Source organism: Lissotriton vulgaris, chromosome 1_1 (genome assembly GCF_964263255.1).
Source record: "Lissotriton vulgaris chromosome 1_1, aLisVul1.2, whole genome shotgun sequence".
Classification (NCBI taxonomy): Eukaryota; Metazoa; Chordata; class Amphibia; order Caudata; family Salamandridae; genus Lissotriton; species Lissotriton vulgaris.
Window position 1 is genome coordinate 228,160,488 of NC_141685.1, and position 11,672 is coordinate 228,172,159.

General features: G+C 48.9%; 2 non-coding genes across 2 annotated transcripts; one reads left to right on the forward strand and one right to left on the reverse strand.

The window, feature by feature from the left end:
* Positions 1–6,498: 6,498 nt before the first annotated feature.
* Positions 6,499–6,569, forward strand: TRNAG-CCC (transfer RNA glycine (anticodon CCC)). Its single transcript has one exon. It is a non-coding gene; the product is annotated as a tRNA-Gly (tRNA).
* A 1,012-nt stretch (positions 6,570–7,581) lies between these two features.
* TRNAL-UAA (transfer RNA leucine (anticodon UAA)) lies at positions 7,582–7,664 on the reverse strand. The gene has a single exon. It is a non-coding gene; the product is annotated as a tRNA-Leu (tRNA).
* Positions 7,665–11,672: the final 4,008 nt, after the last annotated feature.

The following is an 11,672-nucleotide window of genomic DNA, read 5'->3' on the forward strand; positions in this document are numbered from 1 at the left end:
TTTTGATACAGAGTGCTCCGAATTATGACAGAAAAATGTATTCACACATTTTGAGAAAGAGCACAAGGAGCAGGATTGGTTTGCACATGTTTTTCCAGAGCTGCGTTTGGTTCCCCAGCCCGGCCCTGGGGCTCTGTACAGCCCCTGCTCCTGGGAGCCCTGATGAAGACCTCTGTAGCCCACTGTTAGTACCACACATGGGACAAAACGTGTGAGCAGAGACTCCTTCTCACATGCAGGACGCTTACCCCCCGCTGGGTGCGTAGAGTCAGGCGCGGTTCGTCCATTGGGGCGTGGGGGCGTAGCCCCCCCCTGCCCAACGCCGCCCGCAGCTCCCTCATGACAATCATGTCAATGAATCAACATGACGTCAGACCGCCGGGCGGGCGTCATGTTGATTCATTGACATGATAATGTACAGACGGCAACACAAGTACGCATGCGTGGGGACGGAGGGTGAATTTTTACCCGTGCCCACGCATGCACACTTGTGTTTTGGCGGCGTTGCGCATGCCCATCAGGAGCCCTAATGGGCGTGCTGCGGGCGAGAGGGTACCTGTGCCCCTGGCGCCAGGATTGGCCAGGGGCGCTGTGAGCCTGTGACGTGTGCGGGACCGGCAGCAAGGTAAGAGTGTGTTTTTCGGTGTTTAGCTTGCACAAATGACTTGCGATAGTTCAGGGTGTTAAAGCATCTGCTGCAGAAATGTGTAAATACATGAATGATGGATGGATGGATGCAGGGTGGGTGCATTAATGATTGTTCGGTGGATGGGTGGGTGGATGGGTGCATGGATGCATGCATGCATGATGGGTGGATGCATGAATGAATGATGTATGGATACAGGATGGATGGGTGGATGGATGGGTGGATGCATGCATGATGGGTGGATGCATGATGGATGGATGGGTGGATGGATGGATGGATGCATGAATGATGTATGGATGGATGCATTGATGCATGCATGATGGGTGGATACATGATGGATGGATGGATGGGTGGATGGATGGATGGATGCATGAATAATGTATGGATGGATGTATGCATGATGGGTGGATGCATGATGGATGGATGGGTGCATGAATGAATGATGTATGGATGCAGGATGGGTGGGTGCATGAATGAATGATGTATGGATGCAGGATGGTTGGGTGGATGGATGGATGCATGAATAATGTATGGATGGATGTATGCATGATGGGTGGATGCATGATGGATGGATGGGTGGATGCATGAATGATGGATAGATGGGTGGGTGAATGGATGGATGCATGAATGATGTATGGATGGATGCTTGCATGATGGGTGGATGCATGATGGATGGATGGGTGGGTGCATGAATGAATGATTTATGGATGCAGGATGGGGGGGTGGATGGATGGGTCGATGCATGATAATCTATGGATGGATGCATGCATGATGGATTAATGCATGATGGATGGATGGGTGGGTGGATGGATGGGTGGATGCATGAATGATGTATGGATGCATGCATGCATGATGGGCGGATGCATGATGGATGGATGGATGGGTGGATGCATGAATGAATGATGTATGCAGGGTGGGTGGATGGATGGGTGGATGCATGAATGATGTATGGATGGATAAAAGGTGGTTCGGGCTCGCTCACTGCGCTCGATCGCTGCGGTGTAATATGCAAATTAGTTTACGCCTCACCACTTTCAAATGTCACCAGCCGCCCCTGCGTAGAGTGCACGGGGCAGGGAGGGGCGTCATCCACTCATTGCTGTACAGGTGTGAGGGAGTCTGTGCACTTTGTGCTCACAGGGTCTGTGCTCTTTTCACACCGGGGAGGTTTCACCAGAGACCGCAATAGGTTATATGTGGGGGGTGCACTGGGCCGGGTCAGGGGTGGTAAAGTGGGGTCCAGACAGGTTCTGGATTTGGTCACTATTCTTGAGATGGACAGAGTGCAGGATGGTTTTTACACATATTCTTGTTTAAGCCTCAGTTGTGGCTACACCGGCACCGCAGCGGTGCTAGTCCACATGATCTGCGCCTCTGGGAGCTACAACATCCTTCAGGGGATACAGCAGCCTCCCTGAATGCCCCATCACACCTGATCCTTGAAGCTTGGTTCTGGCTGGGAGCCGTGGGGGCTCTCACCTAGCTGCCTTAGTGAAAAGTAAGCATGGGCGAATTTTGCGACTTCGCAATTCGCGAATTTGCGGATTTGCAAATTCGCAATCCGCAAAATTTGCCAATTTGTGCGAATTTGCGGATTCTTCTTTTTTGGCGTGTTCGCGGGGCAATTTGCGTGTTCGCGGGGCACTTTGCGTGTTCGCGGGGTTTTTTTGCGAGACCGCTCGTTGTTGTGCCCTTCTGCCCTCTGCCCCACTTGTTTTTGTGCCATTCTGCCCTCTGCCCCACTCATTTTTGTGCCCTTCTGCCCTCTGCCCCACTTGTTTTTGTGCCATTCTGCCCTCTGCCCCACTCGTTTTGTGCCCTTCTGCCCTCTGCCACACTCGTCGTTGTGCCCTTCTGCCCTCTGCACTTGTGGTACGTGTGTGACTGGGTGGGATGCTGTAGTGTCCTCCTAGTCCATGGATGACCTGGGGGGCTGCTGTAGTGCCACTGTGGTCCGTGGGTGACCTTGTTGGGATGCTGTAGTGTCCTCCTAGTCCATGGATGACCTGGGGGGCTGCTGTAGTGTCACTGTGGATGTGGGTGACCTGGGTGGGATGCTGTAGTGTCCTCCTAGTCCATGGCTGACATGGGGGCTGCTGTAGTGTCACTCTGATCCATGTCCTCAGTGGGATGCTTTAGTGTCCTTGTGGTACGTGTGTGACTGGGTGGGATGCTGTAGTGTCCGCATAGTCCATGGATGACCTGGGGGGCTGTTGTCGTGTAATTGTGGTATGTGGGTAACCTGGGTGGGATGCTGTAGTGTCCTTGTGGTCCGTGAATGACCTGGGGGGGGGGGCTGCAGTGTCCTCGTGGTCATGGATGACCTGGGGGGCTGCAGTAGTGCCACTGTGGTCCGTGGGTAGCCTGGGTGGGATGCTGTCCGCATAATCCATGGGTGACCTTGGGGGCTGCTGTAGTGTCACCATGGCCCGTGGGGAGACTGTTTTCACAACAGCACTCCTCTCCAAGCTCACCACCAGGCTGCACCCTGCCTTAATGGCATGATCCTGACTTTTACACAACTCTTGAATGCAACATTACTCTGTAACCTAACGGTGCATAAGGCTTCTTATATCTAAGTTTGTATACTATTCCATATAACAACTTGTATTTATCTCTGAAACTATGCAATATATCTCTGTGTAGCCTGCTAATCTTGTTACTTGTAATATGTAATCTTATAAATACGAAACTTACCCTGAGTAACCATAGTAGCCATAAGTGTGGTCCCCTACTGTTGTGCTACACTAAACCTTCTCATGTAACATTCCTCGCTCTAATGCAAAGCGCTCTGACACCTCTGGTAATGTATGCGTAATGTAACTGCGTAAATAAATGAATGAATGAATAAATAAATAAATGTGCATCTTTTAATAGTGGCTGAAGTGTGGCCTGGTAGCAGCCACCATGGTGGACCATTGGATAGGGCGCCCCACAGCTGACCACTGTGCATGAGCAGGCTGCCGTGGACCCCGCATGTGAGCTCCGCCTCCCTGAAGAACATGTGGTGTGGGATCAGGGCACAAGTCAGGGGTACACACAGGTTCACGGTGTCCACCCACTCTTTTCACCTGGTGGACGCCGTCCCCCCTGCCAAGAAGCTGGGTCCCACAGAAATATGTTGAACGTGCCCCAGTGTAATTTTTAGACACCGCGACACGTTCAGTAGCACCTCCATGTTGTCTGCTTTCAATTCCCAGCAGCAACGTGCAGGCAGGGAGGGAACTTTTTTTTGCACCTCCAGCTGGGCTGAAGTTAAGGGGCCATCCGGCCTCCTTTTGTTTGAATATCCTGACTGCCGACGGCCTGGAACTTCACACTTAAATGTAAATGCCACGGAGGGGAAACAAAGGCACACAGCTTACTTTAGCCTCATAAGTGCTGCGCCCAGTCCAACGGCCGACGGCACCACTACCTCGGGAGTGCTGCCGTCGGCCGTTGGACGTTCCAGCTGCACCTGCGCAATGGAACGTTCAGCCCTGGAGCTGGACGTTCTATAGCAGCTAAGGTGTTAGAGGCAGCTTTTGCCTTTGTTCAATCCCTGTATATCATAGATGCATGCACTGTAAGAATGTCAGGTGTGTTTGTCTGTCCCAGTATTTACACAAATAACAATTTCAATAGCACTACTTGATATCTTTTGTAGCGCTATGCAACCTAATGAAAGGTGTCAGAGCTCTTTACATAACATACCATTATATACACTGACAATAAACATGTACATGTGTGAATCAATGTACAAGATGAGTTACATCAGACAGTTAGTTTCAAGGTGTAAGAGTCACATGTCCTTTATACTTCACTGTGGTCTTTTAGAAAGAATACGATTTTTGATCTAGCGGAAACAAAAGGATCTCTGTGTTAAAAGCCGTAACCCACTTTACTATCTACATAAAATAAAAATCAGTCATCTGCATTTTAGATGATGTGCTTTGCAGGAGATACATTTATCTTCTCTACTACTTCAAATCTGGGACTTCATAAAACACAGATCTCTCCAGCAAGTGCATTAACTCCCAGAGTTATTTCATCATTACTACTGTTCCCTGACATATACCTTCACAGCAGATGCCTTAACCCAATCAAATATTTTAAAATGTAGTCTTTGCAACCAATTAAGCGTAACAACCTAATGGTATCCTAATCGTCTATGGGTCCCGGAGTAGCGTGCTACTCGCCGAAAATAGCACTTCGATGCCTCGTCAGGGGTAGTACGCCTCTATACAAAGGCAATTAAAATACAATTACAATACAATCTACTGCGATGTTTCTCCTTGTTGCCAATTTCTTTGTGGCATGGTTTAAAAAAATTCATGTATTAGTTGAGCCTAGATTTTGCGTCCAAATTCCGCCACTTTTTTGGCACAACCCCAACGTCAAATCTCATTTGTTAAATCTCATAATGCGCTTAAATGTCCTCATGATATATCTGATAAACATATGTGTGAGGTCCTAATATCTCATATCATTTCTTGTGATGTCTTTTCCAGCGAGGTCACATCCTGTGATGTCACATGCAATTTCATGCGCAGTGATCTGTGCTGTGATGGCATGAACATGATTTCACTTGCATACTGCCTAACCTGGTTAGTCATCCCCACTTCTTTTTTTAGGACGTTTGCCCTGTGTGGGATGAACCCACAGTGGCATTTTTGTCTCAGGTGCACTTGTCTTTTTATCTACACAAAAAGACAAGGGGGCAGATTTACAAGCCGCTTGTGCTGCCGTTGCATCACGCTGCGTGACGGACCGGTGGTGCAGCCTGCTAAGGGATATTTACAAGCACAGGTAAAGTCACCCTGCGTGACTTAACCTGTGCTTGTAAATATCTTCCCTGTTCATGCAACACTTTGCGTGTTAGGTGCGGGACTTGGGTGTTGCTATCGGTGTTCCCACGCAACACCCATGTCCATTGATGCATTTCGAGATTTGCCAGAAATCATAAACCTAGAAATGCGTCAGTTTGTTGCGCCACCATAGCCAGGCGCAACAAGGGGAAATGTTTTCATTTCTCCTTGTTTTTTCCTCATTCAATGTGTGCTGCATTCTACAGCACGCATTGAAAGAGGAAAATGCCTGCAGTGATTGCTTTTTTTCAGGAAGGGACCCCTTCCCTAGACAAAAGCAATCTCCCCATGGCGCAGGCATCCTAGCACCACGGTGCAAGGGTGCCTGCGTCGGCGCATGGCAGCTGTTTGTGCGCCAGCACAGGGGAGAGCACAGGAATGCGACATTCCATTGTAGATATGTCGCATTCCTGTGCTCTGAAAGTGCCGCAGCGTGGTGCAGCCAAAGGGCTTGCGGTGCTGCACTGCGGCACTTTCTTGTGGATCTGCCCCAATGAATATAGCAGGCTTGAGTACCCCTTTGATGACTCCAGTCCAGAATGTATTCATTGAGATAACACAGAGGTAGACTTTTGTTTTGTTTTAGACTCAGCCACGTATCTTAGTCAGAGGGGCGGTTTAGTGGCAAAGCTTCCAGCTGTGGAGGCAGCGATACCGACTGGGCTACTAAGTAAGGGGAACGTGTGTCGATGTCACATTGTTGTATATGAGGAAAGGACCCCCTGACTTCTCCATGAAACACGAAGAAGGGAGAGCGGCAGATGGGAATGTGAGGAAATAACTTAAAATAAACTCGGAAGTGAGCCGAAAACAAGTGAGTGAAATACCTGCTGACGCCCCAGGAGACAAAACAATTGAACCCAGATCAATGATTTATTTCTTATGGTGAGAAAAACATCTACAAGGATTGGAGAGTGCTCACATTTATCACCATTACTAAGGAATGGTCAGAACCTGACCTTCTTGTAGGTCTCTTATACTACACTGATGCCGGATCCAGCAGCCGCGCCAGTAGTGTAGTGGTATCATGCAAGATTCCCATTCTTGCGACCCGGGTTCGATTCCCGGCTGGCGCATGTAATTTTATTTCCAACTGTCACTTTAAAATGGATGTCTATTCATCTATTTTTTTTTTAACATTATAGGATATGTTCTACTTACCTATGTGTAGTGACAACAAATTAATAAATTATTACAAAAAGGCCATAAATGGGAATCGACTTTGGGGAATAGTAATGTTTCGAATTAAAAGACTCTGGAGCTTATTTACAATCCTCTTACGCCACGGGTATGCCACTTTTCCCATATTAAAAAGTGACGCTCCAGGTGCGAAAGGGACTTGCAAATAAGCCCCTCAGCTCTTAAAAAATGTGCTGTAAATATATATGCTGTGGATGGCGGTTGCTGACGTACCCACTTGGCAGATGTATCGAGGACTTGTTGTTAAGTTCTTTTACTCTTAATGTCCTTCTCCGGATATATGATTTACAACTTTGGAGCCTTTAATAATGTTTTTAGACACTCATGATTGTTTTTCATGGAATGTTTGATAGCGTGATATTTTGATTTAGAGCGGTGTTTCCAATGTGTAACCACGTTTAGAGCTCACACTACAACATTGTTACCATTTGATATTTTAACCGCCACATAGTGATCGTTTGCATGAAGCCGGGCTCTGACTGTCAACGTAAACGCCCTGTTGAGAAAATGAGAAATGTCAGAAAAACATGACGCAATCTCTGGGGTCAGGCTTGTCACACCCCCATGAAAGCGTCCGGTGTGCCCCATGCTCTGTGCATTTTACCTCACGAGCTGCAACCGGAATTTTCAGCGTCACCAATATACATACATACATACATAACCTATTTTAAGATCGAGAAAAGAAACCTGATCTTAAATGGCGTTCGTCGCCCAAAAACACCAGAGGGCGCTGCGCTTGGATTCCGCACTAACAAAAAAACACAAATAACCAAAAAGTGATAATTTCAGAGACAAAAAGAAAACGTTCTATGTTTTCGGTGGTACAGTTGAGAAAGAGGAACAACTAGGTAATTAAGTAACATCTGTACTCGGAAACGATAAAAGATCTACCAGAAGTGGGGTTCGAACCCACGCGGACACATGTCCATTGGATCTTAAGTCCAACGCCTTAACCACTCGGCCATCATGGCACACCTGTGCACTGCGACAGCAGTTTATCTCAAATTGTGCATTTCCCTGAGTCGATCTCTTCCATTATTACATCCCCTTACTCCCAGATGTAGACAAGGTCCCTCTCTAGTGCTTCCACTAAAGCCTGCACCTCGAAGCGCTGGGTTGGGAGCACTCCCTTTCAGATGTGATGATTATTGCTTCCGATGAAACTCTGACACCAGGGGGCTCAGAATGTATTGGAAGCCATCATTATGACCGGCCTTTAACCTTGTTAATGCTGCAGGCCTGGCCTGCCAACATGAAAGGAAGGGTGCCCTCTTAAGAATAATAATCTTTATTTAGATATAAAACATATCTTCAAAAGAATTTACAGATTCACAGCCGGACCAGATATTTGAATAAAAACTTCTAGGAATAACAACACGAGTGTAGATATAAAGGCACCATCCATTAACAAACATTTATAAAAACAGGGATTTTATCTCATAGTGTATATTAAAATCACAAAAATTGAAACAAGGCGCCAGATTGCATTGGATATAACCAAATTATGTCTAACGTTGCTGAGAATAATGCCAGTTAATACTGTTTTCGGTGAGAAAAGAAAGATTGAGCACTTTAGCATGGTCTCCTTAAGTTAAAGATGTGATATGCTCGCTGGATACATTTTATACATTTTATTTTTAGCACTGTGTTTTCCGGGTTCAGAGCTGCCATGATGGCTTGCCTGCAGGACCGAACCCCCAGACTATTCCATTCTAATTTTAATCCGGACCTGCGTTCTGTGTTAAGGGCTGGGCAAAGGCAACTTACATGCAACATGGTTTCCGCTGTTTCCCCACACCCTCTACAAGAGAGATCTTCCGATGTGCGTCGCCATGATGGTAAGTCCTGCAAGAAACGCCAGTCACCCAGTCTGATGGCAATAAAGCAGCGTTTCAGGTATAATGGATATGTGCTGGCCAGATAGCAGGCTGGGACCGGGTGTCTATAGGAATTTATCGTGACCCAGGCATGGCTACGTTTCAGAAAAAGGGCTTTGTCAGTGAGACAAGAAGTCATTCTCACACATTTTTTATAGCTTTTTTAAATGCTATCTGACCTGGGTTTAGGGCCCACAAATCGCTTGCTGACATTTGGTTAATGGCGTCTGTAAAAAGACGTCCGTACAAACCCCCCGGATTTATCTGGCTGATTTCTTGCCAGACTAGGGATTCTAAAGTACCTGGCTCAGCTTGTCTTAACTTGTGACACAGGTTAAGGTATGCCCCAGTGGCTGAGGCCTCGTAGTTTATTAGCCCCATCTCCAACCTGATCTGCGCTGCAGAGGCGGTCTTTGGCAACCGGAGCACCCCTTTGTAAATTTTAGTGGTCTGTTGGTTCAGGGTTGTGTTCATTTTACCACTGAAAATCTCAACACCATAGGATAAAGTGGGGCCAACCTTTGCTCTCATTACCTCCAAAAGGGGGGCCAAGGTTGGACCGGATAGATCTTTCGCAAGTTTGCCTAGTGACACCATTAGGGTCACTGCTTTAACTCCAATCTCTCTACATCGCACTCTGCAATATCCAGGAGCAAAACAACAACCACGTGTCATTGGCACTTGTAACCAGGCCTGAGCCCTGGGGGAGCAGAGTGGGCACAGCGCATGGGGAGGGAGGAGCCTGAGTCTGTCTCACACTCAGTGACTTACACATGTTCACTGTATGCTGTTTGAAGGAATGTGCTGGCCAGACACAAAACAAAACCCAGCCCCGGCAGACAATGATTTACCAGCTCCTTGGTGCAAGATGTCAGGACTATAAAGGGTGTATGGGGGCAAGGGTAGTTCATGACTACCCACCCAGCTGTGAAAGCAACCTTTGAGCCTGCAGTCCACTGGGAAAGTGCCAGAGTAACTGAAAGGACAATGGGCGCCACCTTGTGGTGGGAACGGGAAGGGCAGAGAGTGCTGCCCATTGTAGTGTTGGGCCTCAGGCCCACAATGCACCTGCACCCGGCCCCTTTTATTAACAGGGTCACCTGACTGGTGACGTGTATGGTGGGTGGGTGTAAAGTGAATCTTACATCACAGGCGGAACACTGGAATGTATCCAGCAGGATACTACATCCCTCCCAAACTTTAATTTAAAAAAAAGTCCTACCTGTAATAGAATGCATCAATAACACATGGCACCAAATGAGTCTATCCAGGCCATGGGCCAGGCAGCGCTGGAGCTTCGGACCGCAAGGTCAGAATTTCTTCATCTGTCTTGGCGATGTTCTGTGGACCGGCCTGGTCTCGCGGTGGTGAAGTCTATGTATAGAGTTCAGTGCTGGTGCATCTGGAGCTGAGGTGGAATCCACTCTGGCGGATCTCTCAGGTGCTCAGCCTTCAGTGGGTGACAGAACCATGTGGCTGTTGGAGACGATCTCTGTGAAAGAGACCTTGCTCTGGAGGTGGCGTGCTCTATGACCCTTCTCACTCCCAACTGCTGAGCGGCGTCCGACTTGCCTCTCTGGTCTGGACTCCTCTCTCACTGGAGCCTCTTGGAGGGCTTTGCTGCTGGCTGCCATGGGACCGTGTGGACCATGTGGGGCTTTGTGTGAGCCGCACGAAAGCATCGCTGGGGAACTGCCAACGGACTCACAGCCAAGTCGCTCGGGTAGCTTCTGATGGTGGTGTCTTTGTCTGGGTGTTCTCGACGTTTGGACTCGAGTTCTGCGCCTTCCTCTGACGATCTTGTGGGTGACCAGTCTTCAACTGTGACCTCCATGTTTTCTGCGCCTGACGGGGAGCTGCGGCCAACGCATCTCTCCTGCTCGGACTCCCTTCGCAAGGGGAAATCCGTCGACACCCTTGTCCCCTGGACTGCCATGTGACTGCGTGGGCTGTGTGGGCCTTTGTGTAGGCCATGCTTAGTGGTCTCTGCAGAACTCCCAACAGGGCAATGGCCAAGTCTTGTGTAGTTCCCAAGGGCGGATCTTCCAATGGCGGGGTGTGCTCGACTTCGGCAGGCTGTAGGTTGACAGGGTGCACAGAAGGTTCCTGGGTGGTTCACCTAGTTGAACTCTGGTTGTCTAGAGCGTGTGTGGATTCACTCGGGTGGTGCAATGCTCCTTGGTGATGATGCACCTCGATGGTGATAACAGAACAGTGGTTTTCGTCAGCGGGCAAACAGGTGGAGATCTTCTTTCGGGGTGACCTTAGGGAGTGAGGAGGACTCGAGGGACTTCGTGGCACCGCTTCGTTGTCTTCAGGCAGGTGCACTGCGAGGTGTGGTGCTATCGAGACCAAGCAGCCGGTGACAGGTGAGAGGACGGTTGAACTGCAAACATTGGGGCCAGGATGCAGATCGAGCTGCTAGCGGCTTACTGTCGGTCCTCCCGCGGAGCTGTCTCCTGTGACGTCTCTGCACCCCGGTGACTGGCTCGTGCTTATGAACACCTTCCTCAGTGTTGGTGTGAGTCCTTTGTCCTGTTGCTTTTCTCCATTCCATCTTGCGCGCCTGTGGTGATTGTCTGCCCGGTGGCGTTATGCCACTGTTCTTTTCTCCTTTGCAGAGTGGTGTCCTGCAACACTCTTCTCCTGCTTCCAACCAGGCTTTCATGTGGATGTGGCGTCCTGCCACGTGTCTCATGTTTGCTCCACATGGACATCTAAATTGTCATGTCACTCTTGTGACGGTCTTTCCTTTTCTTTTGCGGACATGTTGCCGGCCTGTCCTGTCAGTAGGACTTGCATGTACTTCTTGCGCCTGGAGGCTATGCCGTCTTGGCGGCTGCTTCTTCCTTTCTTCCGGTGTGCTTGTCCGGACTGGTCACTCTGCATGACAGGCTCCTTTGTCGTGTGTACTCTGTGACGTCCGCTCAGGTATCGCTGTGCTTTTGGAGCACCTGTCGCTATGGTGGCCTGCCACATGGAGTGTGTGACTCCTCTCTTGCCTGACGTGGGTCACTGCTGAATCTGTCCTGAGGCAGTGCGAGGGAGGACATTCTGTTTCCTCAGCTCACTGCGGGGCTTTGCTGGGGCGTTGGAGATGTA